The sequence below is a fragment of the Coptis chinensis genome, chromosome 3 (assembly GCF_015680905.1).
Source record: "Coptis chinensis isolate HL-2020 chromosome 3, ASM1568090v1, whole genome shotgun sequence".
NCBI classification, from domain to species: Eukaryota; Viridiplantae; Streptophyta; class Magnoliopsida; order Ranunculales; family Ranunculaceae; genus Coptis; species Coptis chinensis.
In genome coordinates this window covers 87,551,089-87,571,102 of record NC_141458.1, presented here as the reverse complement: position 1 = coordinate 87,571,102, position 20,014 = coordinate 87,551,089, and the positions used below count along the sequence as shown (strand labels likewise).

The 20,014-nt window shown below is 39.4% G+C and overlaps 2 long non-coding RNA genes across 2 annotated transcripts; one reads left to right on the top strand and one right to left on the bottom strand.

Annotated features, from left to right (window-relative positions):
- The first annotated feature begins 2,285 nt into the window (after positions 1-2,285).
- Positions 2,286-4,317, top strand: LOC147511401 (uncharacterized). The gene is made up of 4 exons (XR_015216988.1): positions 2,286-2,447; positions 3,217-3,309; positions 3,982-4,080; positions 4,200-4,317. It is a non-coding gene; the product is annotated as an uncharacterized LOC147511401 (long non-coding RNA).
- Positions 4,318-18,407: 14,090 nt separating this feature from the next.
- On the bottom strand, positions 18,408-18,986 carry LOC147511400 (uncharacterized). Its single transcript, XR_015216987.1, has 2 exons — positions 18,846-18,986; positions 18,408-18,756 (listed from the first exon to the last, which is right to left on the bottom strand). It is a non-coding gene; the product is annotated as an uncharacterized LOC147511400 (long non-coding RNA).
- Between the last annotated feature and the right edge of the window lie 1,028 nt (positions 18,987-20,014).

The window sequence follows — 20,014 nt, the reverse complement described above, 5'->3', positions numbered from 1 at the left end:
CTTCGGGAGGTATGCCCGCATATAGAAAATTACCAGATACATACAAGGGTTAGTGGTGCTAGGTCTTGTTCGAGGTGGTGATTTGAAGAATGAAAGACTGTTTACCAGGATAGACACAGAAAGAGTGATAGCCCACGCTGACGTCCTTAGTACTCTTTCTTATGTAGTAATGAGAAATTATGTCGCGAAAGACTATCTTGGGCTCACGGTTCTTGTTGTAATAGTTCATGGTATACATAATAAGCCAGAAGTTGCATATACCTTGACAAGGGGGAATATTGAAGTGGTTGCACACTTCGACATCTAACAAAGATAATGGGAACCGCAAGCCGGACACAATTTGGCCTACCGTGGCTACCAAACATCCTGGCATATTGGGAACTAGATGAGGAAAGTGAGTCACGTCGGGCACGTGCTCAATAAGGATGACCCAATTAATGATGGCAGAAAGATCAACGGCAGATGGGCATGGAAGCAAAGCGATAAATGGAATGGGGCGTAGGGTATCAGGGCTGTGGGTACAGAAGCCATGGTAGGAGAGGGTGCCCGTGAGGTAGGGGATCGATGGATGAAGGTCGTGGGTTAAGGGCTGGATGAGCCTTATGTCAAATAAGCGATGGACCCTCATGGTACATGATAGGACCGCGGACCCTTAGGTATACTACAGAAACTATCGCACCTATTACCGCGACTTATAACTTTACTTGTACTCCAGCTCTCATTTTGGATCGGCTGCACCTATTAGATTACCTACGTATCAATTTCGGGATCAAGCCACCGTAGTTCACTCCTCTTTTCTTCTCCCACTCCTTTCCCCTACTCTCTTATTAGCTCCCTCCTCCTTTCATCTCAGCCCCTTCTCTTTCCTTTTATCCTTTCTCTTTAGGTTTATGCCATGGGGCTTAGTATGGTCTTGGGCCTATTCTCTGGACCTAATACACACTAAGGTGCATCTATCAAAATGGCTATTACATTTGCCCCCTCTCGGGTTCGGCGGTGATGACGATGGTGGACCCGAGAAGTCCTTGAACTTCCTTGTTTCTCCCTTTGAACTCTAGATATCCATAGTATCCTGAGACTGTATGCAGTCCTCTTCTCCTCAGGATGTTTCATATACATGTACTCTGCTACTGGATCGTATGTCCATGAAGTACTCAGTCCCTACTCTCTTTGTCGGCGAACTTTTGAACTCTGCGCTCTCATCTTTCTTGACCCTGTGACTTTGTTGGCCGCGAATTGTATTATAATCCTCCACTCGTCTTGATCTTCCTTCATCACTACTTACCTGAGTTCTCCAACCTCAACCTCACACTACTAAAAAAACGAGTCTACCCAACAGATGCCATAAAGAATACCCGATGGATTCCATCGGTAGGACGTTACCAACACATTTTGTCTATCCGGTACAATCTGACCATCTGTCGGGTAATCTCCCTGGGTACCCGACGGTTCTACAAGAGTTGTTAACGGTCATCATATCTCTTCTAAATACCAAGTGGCAAACTAATTTCGCTTCCTACCTATTTTTTTTGGAAAATTAAAAAAATAACCAAAAAAGACCCTAAAGCTAACTGTTTAGGTTGCATTGAACAAAAAGAAAAAAGCTTACTATATAGTCTTGTCTCAGCCACTTGCTGCCCGCTTCACTCCTCTTTCAAATCTCAAATATCAAATCTCTCACTCTTACACAGTCACACTCACTCTCTATCACTCACACTCAATGAAATACAAATTTACTCCTTTTTAGTGTTTTTAAAATTAAGATTTGATTTGATTTATATTAATCTTTTGTTTCGGTGATTTTATAGGTTGTTTTGTAACCCTAATCAGGTTGAAACTTTAAAGGTAAATAATTGGGTTAATTTCATTGTATTCTAATAAATTTTGATTATCTATGAATTGGGGGTTTAGTTAAAATTTGATATTTAATTTCTATTTGGGGTCTTTTGTAGTTGATTTAAACTGCAATCCATTTAAAGACGAAAGATTTGTGTGTTTTCCAATTACTTTGCCATATTTTCTCGTAAGTTTTTCAATTTGCTTGATGTGGTTTCAAGGAATTTTGGCGTGCTAGGCATTGCAGAAGTCTAATCAGAGTTGAAAGAATCATAATTGGTGCGACAATCCTACCTTAATTGCTTCATATTGCCGATGATTCCATGGTTCATTTGAAATTCTCAAACAAGGAATTTGCAAGCACATTAGAGTTTATCTGACTGACTTATGTGATTTTCATGTTTTTTTTTTTTTTCTTTTAATGCCTTTTTCTTTTTGCTTGTTCACATATTTGTGGGTGAGCTTGTATAATCACGAATGAGTGTGCATCTGTATTACAGGCAAAGGGACTTGGAATCCATCTCATACCAACAAAGCTTTCATGGTGCATTTTCTTTGACAAATGCAGCAATGAGTCGGATAGAGCAAGAGCTTGATTGCCTTCAGGAAATGTAAGCATTGTATGTGTTATTTGAAGTATTTTTTCTATTTTTTTCTCATATGATTCAATCTTATTACACACCTAGCATTTGAAATGTGTTGTGCTTTTGGACGAAATGCTTGATGATATGTGTTGGGTTCTTGTTACTATTAAGTAGATGCAGTGATGAAGTTGAGTAGCCTTGTTTTGGACTATATAAAGTTGTGTCACTACAGTTTACATTTAATACTCTTAAGCTACATATTATCTAAGCTATTGTTGCTCTTTGCATACCCTCTTGGCTGTTAGATTTGTCGACATATTTATTGTGTGGGAACTGAAATATCATCTCATTTGGCTTGTAGGAGCCAGAGACAGAAATCTTTACGAGCATGCTGAATACTTTGAATGAATGCATACAGGTTTGTTGTCATTTATATTGAGTTATCTTTCAATGAGATATGAAGTTCATTGATAATTGTTTTATCTAATTTAGGGGTAGTTATCTCATGTATTTTTACCCTTGTTTTTTCCTAGGTGAGTTTCACTTGAAACTCAAAATATAAATATCTCACCCATCACCCGCATCTTGTTTCCTCTTTCTTTATCCGACGAGTATTTTGATTGTATTACACCAACTTACTCATTTCTTCCTGTGGTATTACTAATAAGAAGAAGTGTTTGATCAAGTTTGTTCTCATAGATCCTTTTACTAAAATATTTTATTTATTAGTTGGTTCTATTTACTAGCATACAACTTTTTCAATATCTTTGTATCTAATAATTTTGTTCTTCCTCAGGTTGGTGATTGTTTGGGCACTTTGATTAAAGCATTCAAGGCATCATTCTTGCCTTTCATCGATGAACTTTCGTCATATATAACACCTATTTGGGTAAGTAATCTTCTAACACAGTTAAGAGTTCCTCTATTCATTGTGTGTGTGTGTGTGTGTGTGTGTGTGTGTGTGTGTGTGTGTGTGTGTGTGTGTTTGTCTCTTTTATATTTTGTCTGACTAGAAATCTTAATATCCGAGATGATTGGAGTACGTTTGAAAGAGCCTTAAGATTTTTCACATGTTATCTTACGGATTTGAATTTACAGGGAAAGGATAAAACAACTTAAGAAAGAAGGATTCCTATCTGTATTTTTGATGATGTTGCGGAGCAATGTCAAGAATCAGCTCTTGGGAATATATGAATTGTATTTTGTATGTTAATTCATTGAATTGTTCACTATACTCGGTATCAAAAACTGAACCTATTTGTTATGTACAGAGGCTCTTTCCAGACTAAATGTTGTTATAGGGCATCCTAATGCAATGCATTCATATAGTGTGATGGCATATCATAATGCTATTTCAACACTTGGGAATATATGTCACTATTCTTTATATTCTTTTGACGCCAGTTTCATTGTGAGAGTATTGATGTTACCCAGGTGAATTTTCGGTTTCCATTACATGTTTTTTCAGAGCAAGTTTGGTCTTTGTCATATCCCATCTCTCTTCTTTACGCTATGGGTACATGAACAGTAATGAATCGTTACCCTCTTATGTTCTTGGCAGGTTGTTCCTGCTTGGTTAAGTTGCTTGCCAATAAAAGGTGATTTAATCGAAGCAAAACTTGTGCATGACCAGCTATGTTCAATGGTTGAAACTTGAAAGGTAAGGCAGAGTCACGATGTCCAAACTATCCCTGTTATACATTGTGCCATGGTTCATTTTGCTCTTGATTCTATTTTGAGAGTGTTCAATTCAACTGCATATTTGGTGTTTATCTATAGGTCAAATGCAGTTCTTTTAGGCCCTAATAATCAATATCTTCCTAAAATCGTTGCCGTCTTTGCTGAGGTAATACTTATCTCATTCTTTTTGAACTTCCACTATTTCATTTTCTTTTTAGTTATTTTGTCTAAGGCTAAAAAAGTTTTAGAATTCTACATTGATCTCATTGTTTTGAAAAAAGTTCAATTATCATCTCTGGGTAGTTAAATGGCTTTTAGCTAAAGTTTTGGTGAACCTCTGGGTAGTTATAGAGCACTCTTAGTCTCTTAATTACAAGTTTCTAAACCATCAGACATTTGTTTTATACCATTTTCATATTCTGCGGTTATTCCTTTTTCTACATAAATGTGTATAGTGAAAATTTTTCACTCTGTTCATAAGACGTCCTTTAATTTCTACATAAATATGGTATGGAACACTTATGTAACCGTATTGAGTTTGTACTAAGGAAACATCTGTAACGAGGGAGTATATTAATCTTGTTCTTGTGACATGTTTACTGTTGTCTAGTGATATCAAGATAATTGTTCTAGCTCTTACACTAACTAAAATAAGAATTGGCATGTTCATGCCCAGAGTACCTGGAATCATTTTGAGATTAAGATTACAGAAGTCTGATAAAAATGTTTGAGCTATCCACAACTATGATTAGTGGTAGTTTACGCCTTTTCCTTAATGTCCTTTTATCATGTGGGGTTCAAGTGATTGAATGTAATTTTAATCTGAGTAAAGAATTTCCTTTTGACATTTTTTTTTTGGTTGGTAGGAAACTGAAGTCAAAGGGAAACCGCATCTTGGATCGAAACAATGGTAGAAAGTTAAAATCTACTTGGTTTTTGTCAGGGTTTGGGAAGTTAAAAAGTGTTAGAAGACTCCGTTTTGTTTTATATAAAGAGCTTGACATCCTTGTAGACTTGGGTATTACAACAGTATGGAAAGACGGTGTTATAATTTCATCAAATCATTGTTGTTACACGTCCTTTCTACTTGTGCTAGATACTAAGTATAGCTCTTTTGTAATAATTGTGATGTTGGCCTGAAAAAGAATGTGATGTTGGGATCTTTTATTAAAATCCCAATATATATATATATTTTTTTAATAAATAAAAAAAAAAAAAAAAAAAAACTAATTTTCGACAGACATAAACTATCGCAGGTATACCCAACGGTTAAAGACAGTAGGAATATCCGACTGTCTAAACCTAATTTCCGACAGACATAAACTGTCACAGGTATACCCGACGGTCAAAGACAGCAGGAATATCTGACGGTCCAAAACTGTAGGAATATCCGTCGGGAAAGATCATCAACGCTGACGGCCTATTCTAATTGATTTTAACCATCGGAAGCCTATGTCGACCGAGCATTTTTCGACGATCTTGCGGCATTTTTGGTCTGTCGGGTAATACCTTTCACAACAGCCATAGTTAGTCGGGTAAAGTCGTTTTTTTGTAGTTAGCCGGTGTTTTCCTTGCTAACCGTCCTTGGTCGTGGACCCAAGTCCTCATTCTCTCTCTCCTATTAGCTCTCATTCATAGAATTCACTACCATGTCCGCGACATGTCTCGTCCCCTATGTTTCTCTTTTGTAGAACTCAGCATTGTACCCGCGAAGGGTCTCATCCCATCCGCTCTCATTCGGAAAGCATGAAGCATATCCAGGGACAGCTCAGCTTGCCCCCATGTCCGCAGAGTATCTAGCCTTAGCCACCATCTCTCTTTCATAAAACTTATTACCATCTCTCTTTTACTCCGCACCATGCCAGCAAAATGTCTCAACCCATCGGCTATCGTTCACAAAACTCATTAACGTCTCTGCGAAGGGTCTCATCCCCTACGTTCTCATTTGTAGAACTCAACAATATATCCGCAAAAGGTCTCAACCTCATCTCTTCGGCGCTATGTAAAAAACTCCACGTCATGTCCACAAGGGGTCTCATCCCCCCGCTCTTTCTGGCTCAGAGGCAACTCATTTTGCCTCAAGCTTGATTTGGACGCGAGGGTCCGCGAAGGCTCATCCCCCCCCGCACTCACTAGGATAGTTCCACATCATATCCGCGAAGGTTCTTCTCGAACCCCTCCGCTCTCCTTCGAAATACACATCCAGGAATAGCTCAGCCTGCCCCATGTTTGATTTGGACACAAGGGTCTGCGGAGGGCTCATCTCCCCCGCACTCATTTGGATAGCCCCATGACATATCCGCGAAGGGTCTTTCGAACCCCTCCGCTCTCCTTTAAAATGCACATCCGATAACAGCTCAACCTGCCCCATGTTTGATTCGGACACGAGGGTCCGCAGAGGGCTCATCACCCCCTGCACTCATTCGGATAACCCCAAGACATATCTGCGAAGGGTCTTCTTAAATCCCTCCGCTCTCCTTCGGAATGCATATCCGGGAACAGCTCAGCCTACCCCATGTTTGATTCGGACACGAGGGTCCGCGGAGGGATCATCCCCCCCCGGACTCACTAGGATAGTTCCACAGCATATCCGCGAAGGTTCTTATCGAACCCCTCCGCTCTCCTTCGAAATGCACATCCAGGAATAGCTCATCCTGCCCCATGTTTGATTCGGACTCAAGGGTCCGCAGAGGGCTCATCTCCCCCGCACTCATTCGGATAGCCTCACGACATATCTGCGAAGGGTCTTTCAAACCCCTCCGCTCTCTTTCGAAATGCACATCCGGGAACAGCTCAGCCTGCCCCATGTTTGATTCGGACACGAGGGTCCGCGGATGGCTCATCACCCCACTCACTCATTCAGATAGCCCAATGCAAGGCCCAAAATATCGATATCGATGAATATATCGGTGTACCCAAAAACCGATATATATCGGATATATCCATTTTTTTGGTGACCAGTCCAAACTATTTAAAATATCGGAAATATCAGAAATATATAAGAAATATCGGATTTATATTAAAAAATTGTCAAAAAGTCAACTAATATATATCGTAAATATCGAATATATCGATTATATCAGCGATATAAAGTTTTATATCGGAAATTCTGATATATATCCAAAAAAAGGGTTCTATATTCGGTGGATATATATCGGAAATATCGATGTCGGTGTACCAAAATACCGATATATATCGGCGATATATCGGATATATCGGCAATATTTTGGTCCTTGGCCCCATGACATATCTGCGAAGGGTCTTCTCGAACCCCTCTGCTCTCCTTCGGAATGCACATCCGGGAATAGCTTAGCATGCCCCATGTTTGATTCGGACACGAGGGTCCGCAGAGGGCTCATCCCCCCCGCACTCATTCAGATAGCCCCAAGACATATCCGCGAAGGGTCTTCTCGAACCCCTCCGCTCTCCTTCGGAATGCATATTCGGGAACAGCTCAGCCTACCCCATATTTGATTCGGACATGAGAGTCCGCAGAGGGCTCATCCCCCCTGCACTCATTTGGATAGTCCCACAGCATATCCGCAAAGGGTCTTCTCGAACTCCTCCGCTCTCCTTTGGAATGCACATCCAAGAACAGCTCAGCCTACTCCATGTTTGATTCGGACACAAGGGTCCGCAGAGGGTTCATCCCCCCCGCACTCATTCGGATAGTCCTACTACATATCCACGAAGAGTCTTCTCGAACCTTTCCGCTCTCCTTCGGAATGCATATCCAGGAACAGCTCAGCCTGCCCCATGTTTGATTCGGACACGAGGGTATGCGGAGGGCTCATCCCCCCGCACTCATTTGGATAGTCCCACAGCATATCCGGGAAGGGTCTACCCAAACCCCTCCGCTCTCCTTCAGAATGCACATCCGGGAACAGCTTAGCCTGCCCCATGTTTGATTCGGACGCAACGGTCCACGAAGGGCTCATCCCCCCGTTCTCTTGCTTAGAGGCAGCTCATCTCTATCTCTTCCCACATAAGAGTTGACCTAACATCCTCTAGTAAATATGTGGACAAAATTTCAAGGCATTAAAAGATAATAGTGTACATGTATGTAACTCAGTGCAAAGATGTCACGCCCTTAATGTGAATTGTAACTCACCACTACATAGAGACACTAGCAGACTCTGAGGTTCCCCGTATAACTAGTACGGGGCTCAACCCCAGTTTTACTTAATGTTATATCATGCAATAAACCTTTAATGCAGAAAGTAAACTCTTTGGTGACAATATAGTGTATGCAAAAAAGGTACTAGATGAGGTGAGATGAATCCATCTCTTAATACCAGCTCAATCTCAACTCTGTTCCGCGAATCTTTCTCTTTCTCTGTAACTTGAAACTTTCATATTGAAGTTTTGCACAAATAACACGTGAGTTTTAACGATGAACATTAATTCAGCATAAGTATTTGCATACAAATATAATGGTGATCATGTGCTCCCAATAGTGTATCATTGGTCTTACCTTGAGGTGTACAACCACGTTTCTCATTCATGGTCCGTGACCTCCCAGGGCGAATAGGTTTGCGGAATACCACGAGGTCTGGGAACAATCCCAATCTGTCCCCACATACATCTTTGCCAAGGCCGGTGTCAAGGCTTGCTTGCCCCCAGTGTAACTATGGCTGACGGTCGAGTCACTACCGTCTGTCAATTATGTACATGATAGTAAAAGAAACAAGTTACCTACCGCGGTGTATGCCTCTCTATATTTTTTGTAATCATCTTACCATCCGTATTCAGACGCTCCAAGCCGTTGATCTCAGCCCCAATCTATTGATCTCATCGTTCCTCTGTCTCCAACTTCCTTGTCATCGATATTGTTACATTGAATACTCTACAAACACTAAAATCACCAATAACACAAAGGAGGGGACTATGCTGCCTCTTGTTAGACCCGTCACCATTCTGGCAATACTCGGCGTGATTGTTAAACTCCTTTTTAATATCCCCGCACAAACCCGAGGTGGTACACCTATTCTGCTACCACCGTCCACCCCCTACTAGTCCACCAATGCACACACTATGCCACAAGTTCCCACACTATGCCAGTCCACATGCCATAAGTCCACCCACATTATTACTCTACACACCATAAGTCCACCCATGTTCTTACTGTATTTATTGGGGAATGTACCATATGTAAATGTTGCTCCTCTGGATAGATTGCGTGACACAATTGATAAGAGCATCAACATTTTCTAAACAAACTTAATATCCGAACAGACTCATACAACCCAAAACGTAATTTCCGAACAAACTCATACAAGCCAAATAGCAAAGAGGCCTAACAACATCCAACCAAGCCCATTTTACCAAGATCTAAAATGGGTCCAAACCGACCCATTTCCCCATCTTCTCCACCCATCTCTCCACTCACCTCCAGAGATCCGATAGTCACCGGTTGTATCCATCCAACATAACTCCCTCAGATGGCGGCGATAGTAGTAAGGTATGAAGTGGAAGAAGATCCGGTGGTGCCTCGACTACCAGCTCTGCAGAGTTCCTCTATCTCGGTACATTGGTCAATTCCCATGCAATAGATGCCAACTTAGTTGTTGCTGCTGCTAACAATGCATCCTTGTCGCCTTGGAAGTAGTGTTTTCTTCTGTCATCAGATCAAGGCTACCCATACTATTTTCTTTTTTCGACAACCAAGCTCCCTTTCCTTTTTGTTATTAACTGCGAACAACTTGTCTCTTTCAGATCTTAGAGAAGCTTTGTCTCAATTCATTCATCAATTTGCTCCCTCACTCCAAACAAGCAAGCACACGACAAAAAAGAAGTTCAGTAAGAATCTTACTCAATATCTCAATATATAATGATGACTTGACTATAGAAGTTGAAGAACTTATCTCATTCGATTGAGACTATTCTCAAACCCCGTGAATCTGCATATTTTCACTTCTCGTTCCCACAATCAATTCGCACTTACTGATTTCAGTAAAGTAAACACGTCAAGATATAAGCTTATCGAGGCGCACCGAGCAGTTTAGCTAACGAAATGTGGAGCCTTTTCATTGTAATTTGCATCGACGACATAGAGTATCAATGATCGACAACCACCTTCTTCATCCCATTTTCTCCAACCGATCTATCATGCCTAGACTTAGACTTCCCCACAAACGGTGCCATTTGTCACAGTCATTACCGCGACCTATAACTTTACTCGTACTCCGACTCTCATTTTGGATCGGCTGCACCCATTAGGTTGCCGCTGTAGTTCACTCCTTTCCCCTACTCTCTTATCAGCTCTCTCCTCCTTTCATCTCAGCCCCTTCTCTTTCTTTTTATCCTCTCTTTAGGTTTATGCCATGGGGCTTAGTATGGTCTTGAGCCTGTTCTCTGGGCCCAATACACACTAAGGTGCATCTATCAAAATGGCTATTACAGAAACCCTACGTGGCGGCAAGGGAAGCGAGCGATAGAGGGACTGATGGATGATCAAGATAGAAGAAAATATGGTATAAAAAGAACAGTAGAGATAAGAAAAGAAGGAGAAAGGAGGGGGCTAAGAGAAAAGAGAGAAATAGAGAGATGTCTGAGTTTTAAATCTAATTTTTCTTACATCTCTCCATTGGGAGCTATATATATATATATATATATATATATATATATATATATATATATATATATATATATATAAACAAAATAGGGAAGTGTGGGGCCCAAAAATTCCTATTCAATGGTAGATAATCATTTTCACCAAAATATGACTTGGCAGATCCAAGTGTTTGGAAGGTTTGTGTAATTTTGTTAAGTGCAATCAATATTATGGGATCTATTCAAAATTTAGCCAAAAGTCAACAATTGCGGCTGGGCTTATAAACTGCGGGGCTTCCAAATTTGACATGGTAATGCACAATTAGCTGGCTCAATTAATGCTATTGGGCTTATAGATAATAGGCAATTGGGCTGGCCTTACGCCGAAAGTGTGACGTGTTGTTTCATGCCGAAGGCGCGCATACGCCTCGATGAGTTGTTGAGGTAGTGCCGCAGGCGCATCAACGCGGGCCGTAGGCACGGGTGTACCCTAGTATATATATATAAATTAGTGTGTAAGTGGAGTTGTTAAATCCTAATGACACCTAGATGAAATCTATGTGGAGGTGTAATTTTACACCTCCATTGGAAATTTGGAGATGCCCTTACAAGTTCATTCTCAGAGAAAATAGGGCTGGATACAATAGCATTAACTAAACTAAGTGAAACAGAGATGAGAAATGGCAAATAAACATAAAACTAAGGGAAATGAAAATTTTATCAAAGGAGCTTGGACACCAGAAGAAGATCAAAAGCTCAAAGACTACATTACATTACATTAAATCCTAAGGGCAAATGGGGATGGATGGACAAAACTCCCAGGTTTAGTCGGTAATGTCTGTACCTTGCAAAGTATAGCTTAAAAAATTATTTCTTATATGATGCCATTTGTAAATCGTAATACATTATTTCCAATGGTTGATTTTGTCTCCTTGAAGGTCCTACCACTTCAATTCTTCGAATTAACATTTGATTGACATTAAGGTTGTTTTCTTAATACTAATGCTTTTGGTGTTAATGTTTTGAGATAAAATCAAAAATGAGCTAAAGTCAGTATCTTTTTAAAATCAAATTAAAATTTGACTTGTTGTTTTCTTAATACTAACGCTTTTGTTCAATCATGTGGGTAGGACTAAATAGGTGTCCCTCTATATATAAAGAGTAAAAAGAGTTGTAGATTTTAACTATACTTTTTATTGTGGTGGATGAATTATTATCTTTTAGAGGATAGACCCGATCTCAAAAAAAGGTAGGCGTGGTGGATGAATTATTATCTGAGACCCGATCTCAAAAAAGGGTATATAACTGAAGAGGAAGAGGATCTTATTATGAGACTCCATGACTAGCTGGTAGTAATTATAATTGGTGTACTGTTTGATTGTATTAGTAAATGTTGACAGCTTAGATTTCCCATTATGCACAATTTGCTGATGGGCCTAACAATTGTTAGAACAATACATTTCAATTGCTGATGGACCTAATTTTTAAAATAAGTTGTAGGGTCCCCTAGCTGCAAGTTGTTAACGTTTTTTTTAGGGTGATTCTATCGGGCACTCATCAAATTGGATTGGGCAATCCCTAAAAAAAAAAAAGAAATTTTACAAATTTGCCATATTACAAGTTTGCCATCAAAGCCCAAGCCCAGCAACCAATTCAACCGGTATCGCCAAAACGAACCCTCCGGGTCGTTTCTGTTTACACTCAAACAACTTGGCCAAGTCGTTTGAGTATACCATATCGTTTGAGTGCACACTCAAACTACGCGATCACATCGTTTGAGTGTAAACTCAAACGACTTGGCCAAGTCGTTTGAGTGTTAGTTTGAGTTTGAGTTACACTCAAACTACATGGTCAAGTCGTTTGAGTGTATACTCAAACGATATGGACAAGTCGTTTGAGTGTTACTCACACTAACACTCAAACTACACGGCCATATCGTTTTAGTGTACACTCAAACTACGCGGCCATGTCGTTTGAGTGTATACTCAAACTACATGACCAAGTCGTTTGAGTGTACACTCAAACGATATGGCCACGTAGTTTGAGTGTTAGTGTGAGTAACACTCAAATGACTTGTCCATGTAGTTTGAGTATACACTCAAATGACTTGGTCATGTAGTTTGAGTGTACACTCAAACGATATGGCCGCATAGTTTGAGTGTTAGTGCTCAACACTCAAACGACTTGGACATGTAGTTTGAGTATACATTCAAACGACTTGGTCACGTGTTTGAGTGTACACTCAAACGACGTGGACATGCACTCAAACGATTCCAAACGCACTCAAACGATTTCAATTGAATTAGAAAAATTGAAATCCGATTTAAAAAATTGAGTTAGAAACAACACAATTACATCAATAAAACTACATGCACTCTGCACTCTTTATCTGTTATGACATAGTATCTTTATAACCAAGTTAAAACATGTAATCAAACATGCTAAAATCTAAAATAATAATTTGTTTTATATCTAAACTTGTTATTATTATTATTTTTTCAATTGTGAATCATAAACTAGTTTGGGTTTGGAGTTCAGAGTTTAGAAATTTCGTACCAACATATTTCACTTAATTATTTGAAATAATAATTTATTTTATATCTAAACTTGTTATTTTTTATTTTATTTTTAAAATTGTGAATCATAAACTAGGTTGGGATTTAAGGTTTAGGGTTTAGGGTTTAGAGTTGTTTACAAATTTCGTACTAACATATTTTACTTAATTATTCAAAATAATAATTTGTTTTATTTATAAACTTATTATTTATTATTTTCTTTTTCAAATTTTGAATCATAAACTAGTTTGAGGGTTTGGGGTTTACAAATTTCGTACCGACATAAAAAAAATTTAATTTCAAACATATTTCACTCAATTATCCAAATCTAAAATAATAATTTATTTTATATCTAAACTTGTTATTTTCCATTTTTTTTATTCAATTGTAAATAATAAACTAGTTTGGGGGGGTTTAGAGTTTAGGGTTTACAAATATATTTCATTCAATTATTTGAAATATATCAAAATTTCAAATATATATAGAATACTCATTCACTCAGTTTAGAGTTTAGGGTTTACATAGAATACTCAAGTTTCTCTACATATTATAATACTTAAGTTTCTCTAAATAGAACATGAAGATGAAGAAGAAGTATTTGAGGTAATGTTTGAGGTACAACAACAAATTAGAGAAGAACAACAAATTAGAGAAGGAGAAAATAGAAGATATGTTGAAAGTGAAGAAGTGGAACAAAATGTTGAAGGTCAAGGTGAAGAATTTGAAGATGCGACAAGTCGAGCAAATGAAATGCCGAGAAATCGTCGACGACAAAGTGCAAACCTAAATAATGAGGTAATACTTGATTAAAATGAATACAAAACACTTGATTGATTGAATGAATGAATGAATGGATGCAAAATGAATGAATGCAAAACCCGAGCCCAAACGACATGGCTAGGTCATTTGGGAACACTATAGAACTACATGGCGGTGTAGTTTGAGAACACTATCGAACGACATGGGGGTGTAGTTTAAGAACACTACAGAGCGACATGGCGGTGTAGTTTGAGAACACTACAGAACGACATGTCCGAGTTGTTTGATTACACTATAGGACTACATGGCTGGGTCGTTTGGTAAAACTATAGAACTACATGGCCTGGTCGTTTGGGGACACTATAGAACTACATGGCCTGGTCGTTTGGACCCTCTATAAAACTACATGGCTGGGTCGTTTGGACTAAATTTAATTAAAAGTTTTTTTTTTGTGACTTTGAAACTAAATGCAAATTGTTTGAGACTCTTGTTTTATTCTTCTATATGTAGAATTCTTTGCCGCTATCCGGGAACCGATCCTCTGCAAACTTGAATGATGTGGATTGTCAACTGATTTTAAGTGATACAACAGAAATTTTTACTACGGAAGAGGTATGATTGAGTAGGCATTGATTTCATTTTTTTTTAAAATTTTCTAAATATAATTTTATTAGTGTATTAATAATAGTTGTTGTTTTTTATATGTTTAGGTCTTTCATACACGTAGCGAGGCAATCGGTTGGGCAACCGCTAAAGGAAAACAAGTTAATGTTGTTGTGGTCATTGAAAAGTCGGAGTGTGCCAAAAGAAACCGAGTAGCAAGATTGAATTTGGCTTGCGAGTGCTCGGGTGTGTATTGGTCACACAAGAAGGAAGGCGAAGAGAGGGCTAATAAGAGAAGGTCGGGAACCAAGAAATCGGGATGTCCATTTAAGTTAAAAGGTGTTTTCCAACGCGGCACTGTCGATAGTTGGAAAATTGTCGTTCTTAATGGTGTTCACAACCATCCATTGGCGAAGACCCTTGAAGGACATGCATTTGCTACTCGACTAACCGTTCTAGAGTTCGAGTATTTGTCAGAGATGAGTAAGTGTGGAATAAAACCTAAACAAATATTGGATTCCATCAAGAATAGGTATCATGATAACATCTCTAGTATATCCCAAGTCTACACTGCAAGGCAGAAGGTGAGGAAATTGGATATGAACAGTCTCACACAATTGCAAAGATTGCGTGAGTTGTTAGCAAAAGAACATTATTTTGAGGAGTTGAGACAGGATGAGAATACCGAGGAGATAACGGGATTGTTATGGGCTCATCCAGAAGGTGTTAAGTTGGCTCGGACTTTTCCAACAGTTTTCATGTTAGACGCTACCTACAAAACTAATAGGTATCGGTGGCCTTTCGTACAGTTTGTTGGGGTGACTTCAACGTGGAAATCTTTCACCATGTGTCAGGTGATGCTTCAGTCTGAAACAACAGTTGACTATGAGTGAGCCCTGCATCATTTTAGTGGCTTGCTTGGTGACATAAGCCCATCCGCGGATCGCGGTTCCGACGGGGACTTGGCCCCGATGTGAGTGCCGACGAGTTTTCCCTAACGTACACAAGCATCTATGTAGATGTCATATCGCTACGTGCATCCTTTCAAAATGTTACGATATTTTTCCAACTATAGAACTTGTAGAGAAGGCCCAGTTCTCGTGGAATACTGTAGTCAAATCGAAGACAGAGGTTATTTTTCCAGTAGATGGGATGCTTTGGAAAAATATTACGGGTTGAAAGTACTCCAATTTTGTTTGTTATTTTGCGAGACTTGGTTTCCTCATTGTGGATTGATTCAGTATGTTGTTGGACTGACCAACACATTCACTTTGGGAGTACAACAACCAATAGAGTTGAAGGGTCTCATGCTCAGGTGAAGCGTGTACTAGGAAATGCAAACTGTCATGATTTTTTTAGTATGTTTAGCTTAATCCACCCGATTCTAGATCCGGATGTTCGAGATTAGAGCTACCTTCGAGAGAAGTATGATTGTAACTCAAAGCACCACCACCGGATTCCTTTGTTTCGCGGAACTCGGAGGCCTTGTCTCACGCAAGTGTTTGGACTTGTTATTTGAAGAAATAGATACCCGCGTAAAGTGTGTTAAAGATAGAGAGATAAGGTGTTGGTGTTATTTGCGCACGAGCCATGGACTGCCATGTGCTCATAAATTAATTGAGTTTGAAGAGCAAGAGCGGTCCATCCCTTTGACTGCTATCGACCCCTTTTGGAAAACATTGTCTGCTTCTCCCAATGTGTCAGTGGGTGTTGGTCCCGATGTTGCACCTTCGATGGACTTGTTCATGAATAGGTTTGAAATGGTTTCTGAAGAAGAGCAGAGGGTTATGATTAGGAAGCTTATGGAGATTGCCGTACCAGAAAGTACATGGCTAGTACCGCCTCGTGAGGAAGCAAAAACCAAAGGTCGGCCGAAAGGTAGCTGCAGCAGAAAGCTTCCAACTGGAGATGATAACTCTTCAAAGCGAGATCCATCTCATTTTGAACATTCTCAACGTGACCATGAAGATTGGGTCTTGTCACAACCAAACACTACGCCCACCCAAAACACCCACACCACACCAAGAAAGAAGTCTTCTCCAAAACTACCAACCCAAAACATCCACACCACACCAACAAATAATCCTTCTCCAAAAACACCAAAAACAACCACACCAAGAAATAAACCATCTCCCAAAACACCAAAAACAACCACACCAAGAAATAAGCTTTCTCCAAAAATAGTCACACCATGAAATGTGAGAGATGGCTTAGACTTTGGAAAGATGAGGGGTCTTAACGATTACGGGTTGGATATTCCTGAAGAAATGCATAAATACATTGTTAGAGTCCATGACCATGTTGGCGATGGCAACTGTGGTTATAGAGCTTTCTGCATTGCATTAAGAATAAGTCAAGAAGAATGGCCACAGATGAGAAGGGAGTTGTACGAAGAGCTTACTGACAACCTCCCCCTTTATTGTACTTTGTATAATCAAAGTGAGGTTTTTTATTCGATGAAGGAAATCCTACATGAAGAAGGTTACGCACCCTTAAATAAGTGGATGAGCATGCCTTTTGCTGGATACTTATTTGCTTCAAGATTTAATGTTGTCCTTATGCATTTAGGAGCTCGTCAGTGCTTCCTTCTCATGCCGCTGAGAACCCAAGCAAATCCTGAGAGAGTGACCCAAGTGTTGGGTAGCGCACATGTTGGTGGAAATCATTTTGTCAATGTTGAACTTGTTGAAGATTGTCCGGTTCCTCCAGTAATGCGCCAATGGCTTAGAGCTCGATATGATATTGCTGAAAGTTGGAATTTGGCCTTGACAGCAAGGCAATTGCAATTTATGGCATTGAACATTCCCAATTTAATATGGGAAAAGGAGCTCGTTGAAGACCCAACAGTACATGTTATCGACTAAGTTGTTTGTATGTTGTCGATATGATATTTTGATGTAATTTGTATTTTGATGTAATTTGGAACAAGTGTAATTTGATTTGATTTTTATGTTATCAATGTTAGGGCTTTTATTTGATTTGATTTGGAAATCGAGTAATCGACTAAGTTGATTCGGACTACAATCGAGTGATTTGGAAATCGAGCGATCAACTAAGTGATATATTGATGTAATTTGATATTTTGATGTAATTTGGAACAAGTGTAATTTGATTTGATTTTTATGTTATTTGGAAATAATGTTAGGGCTTTTATTTGATTTGATTTGGAAATCGAGTGATCGACTAAGTTGATTCGGACGACAATCGAGTGATTTGGAAATAGAGCGATCGACTAAGTTGATTCGGACGGCAATCGAGTGATTTGGAAATCGAATGATCGACTAAGTTGATTCGGATGACAATCGAGTGATCGACTAGTTGATTCGGACGGCAATTGAGTGTTTTGAAATAATGTTCGTATGTTGTCAATAATGACCGAAACTACACGGTCAAGTCGTTTGGCTTTAATCCCAAACCACCCACCACGTTTGGGATTAAAGCCAAACGACATGAACAAGTCGTTTGTATTTTATACCAAACGATGTGACCATGTCGTTTGGTATAAAAGTCAAACGATCTGGCGAAGTCGTTTGGCCTTTAGATCAAACGATGTGGCCATGTCGTTTGGTATAAAGGCCAAACGATGTGAATGGGTCGTTTGGGATTAAAAGAGAACGATCTGCGAAGTCGTTTGGTATAAAGGGAAAACGATCTGATGAGGTCGTTTGGCCTTTATGCCAAACGATGCGGCTGGGCCGTTTGGAAAAAAAAAATTTCAAAATTCATTTTGTTTTTACAACACTTTCATATTCATCAAATTCCACTTTTCCATTCAAACATCAAATATCAAACACTCATTCATCAAATTCATCCATTCATATTCATCAAATTCCATTCAAACATTAAACATCATTCATCCATTCAAACATCCAACATTCATTCAAACATCATATCCATCCATTCATTCGAAGTTAACAAAATTACAAACCCTAAACTGAAACAAATTACATCCATCAAACTAAAACTGAAACAAAGTTAACAAAGTTTCAAATAATCCATCCATCAAACAAATTACAAAGTTACAAACCCTAAACTGAAACAAATCAACTATAGCGCCCACCAATGTACTTGCACCTAGTCAAGTTGTACGCCTGTTCGAAGGAGGACCTTGCTTCCTCTGGCATATCATTCCCAGCCAATTGCAAACCTCTCTCTAGCAAATGACTGGTTTCATCGATGACGTCGTTCTGTCAAAAAAAGGAAAATCAAAATAAGTTACCAATCGAATGCAAAAAATCACAGTTAGAGAAACTCAATTAAAAATCACAATACTTACAATCGGTGAACAGTTAGGCAGTGTCTCCAGGGAGGGATGAATAGGAAGAAGCTCATGGTTCACCAAAACTACATGAGAATTCCTCGTATACTAAGTCATGTAGTTTTGATGACACTCCCATGGATAAGACGAAATAGGTCCTCGGTTGCGGGGTTGGATCACGTGATTCCGCCGACTCAATAAAGTGGCCCAATATTGGTCCAAATTTCACCTCATACCCGTCGTCCGCCATAGGTTCTTGTTCTCCAATTTGGTATTGGAGGATCTTTAGGTCGCGACGTGACCTTAACCGACGCGACCACCCTTGCGGCGAAGAAAAGCTCGACAATGTTGAAAAAACATAGCAATCCCTCAAAAAATGCAATGTCATCGATCGGGTTTGTATCTCGATATTTTTGTAGGGATGCCAAACAACTGAAACAAAATCAAATGTGTCATTAACAACTCCAATGATCAATTACTAAAAAAAATATAAACAAACTTAAATACCAAATTGTCATTGAATTTAATACTTACATTGAACTCATTCAAAATCATCAATTATCGCCGATAAAACTGCAATGCATACGCTTGTATCGTAATAGTGTGGAGCGACGGGATGTGTCTATGAGCACGCGGGTCGAGGCGAGATATAGTTGAAGTTTGGGACCGTCATGAATACCGGAAAATACTCATAGATCCATGCCTAGATATACACAAATAATTAACATATTGATAGAGTAATAAAATTAACATTAAAAAAAATAAACTCTAAAATACTCAAGTTTTACCTGTAGAAGAGTCATATAGCCTGTAACCCCTTTCACCTCCGCACATGTGGCAGCCCCGAGACCTCTATATAAAAACGCCAAAATTGCTGCACCCCATGCATACTCTTCTATCTCACTGAATTTCAACAACGGCCTCAGATAACATATAGGCACTTCAGTCCCAGACTTGTCAGTAAAAACGACACATCCAAAGAAAAACAGGATAAAAGCTCTAATAGTCTGTTGAACATCCTGGAAACTCGAGGCCTTCTCCACCACCTTCCCAGCAGCGTCACATATAGGGCTATCATGAACCTTGTTCGCAAAATGCTTCCGGATGAATTCTAGCCTTACTTTTGAAGTGAACCTGCTAGCTTCCATCTCCGCCCCAGACCAAGATGTAGGAGATTTATCGATTGT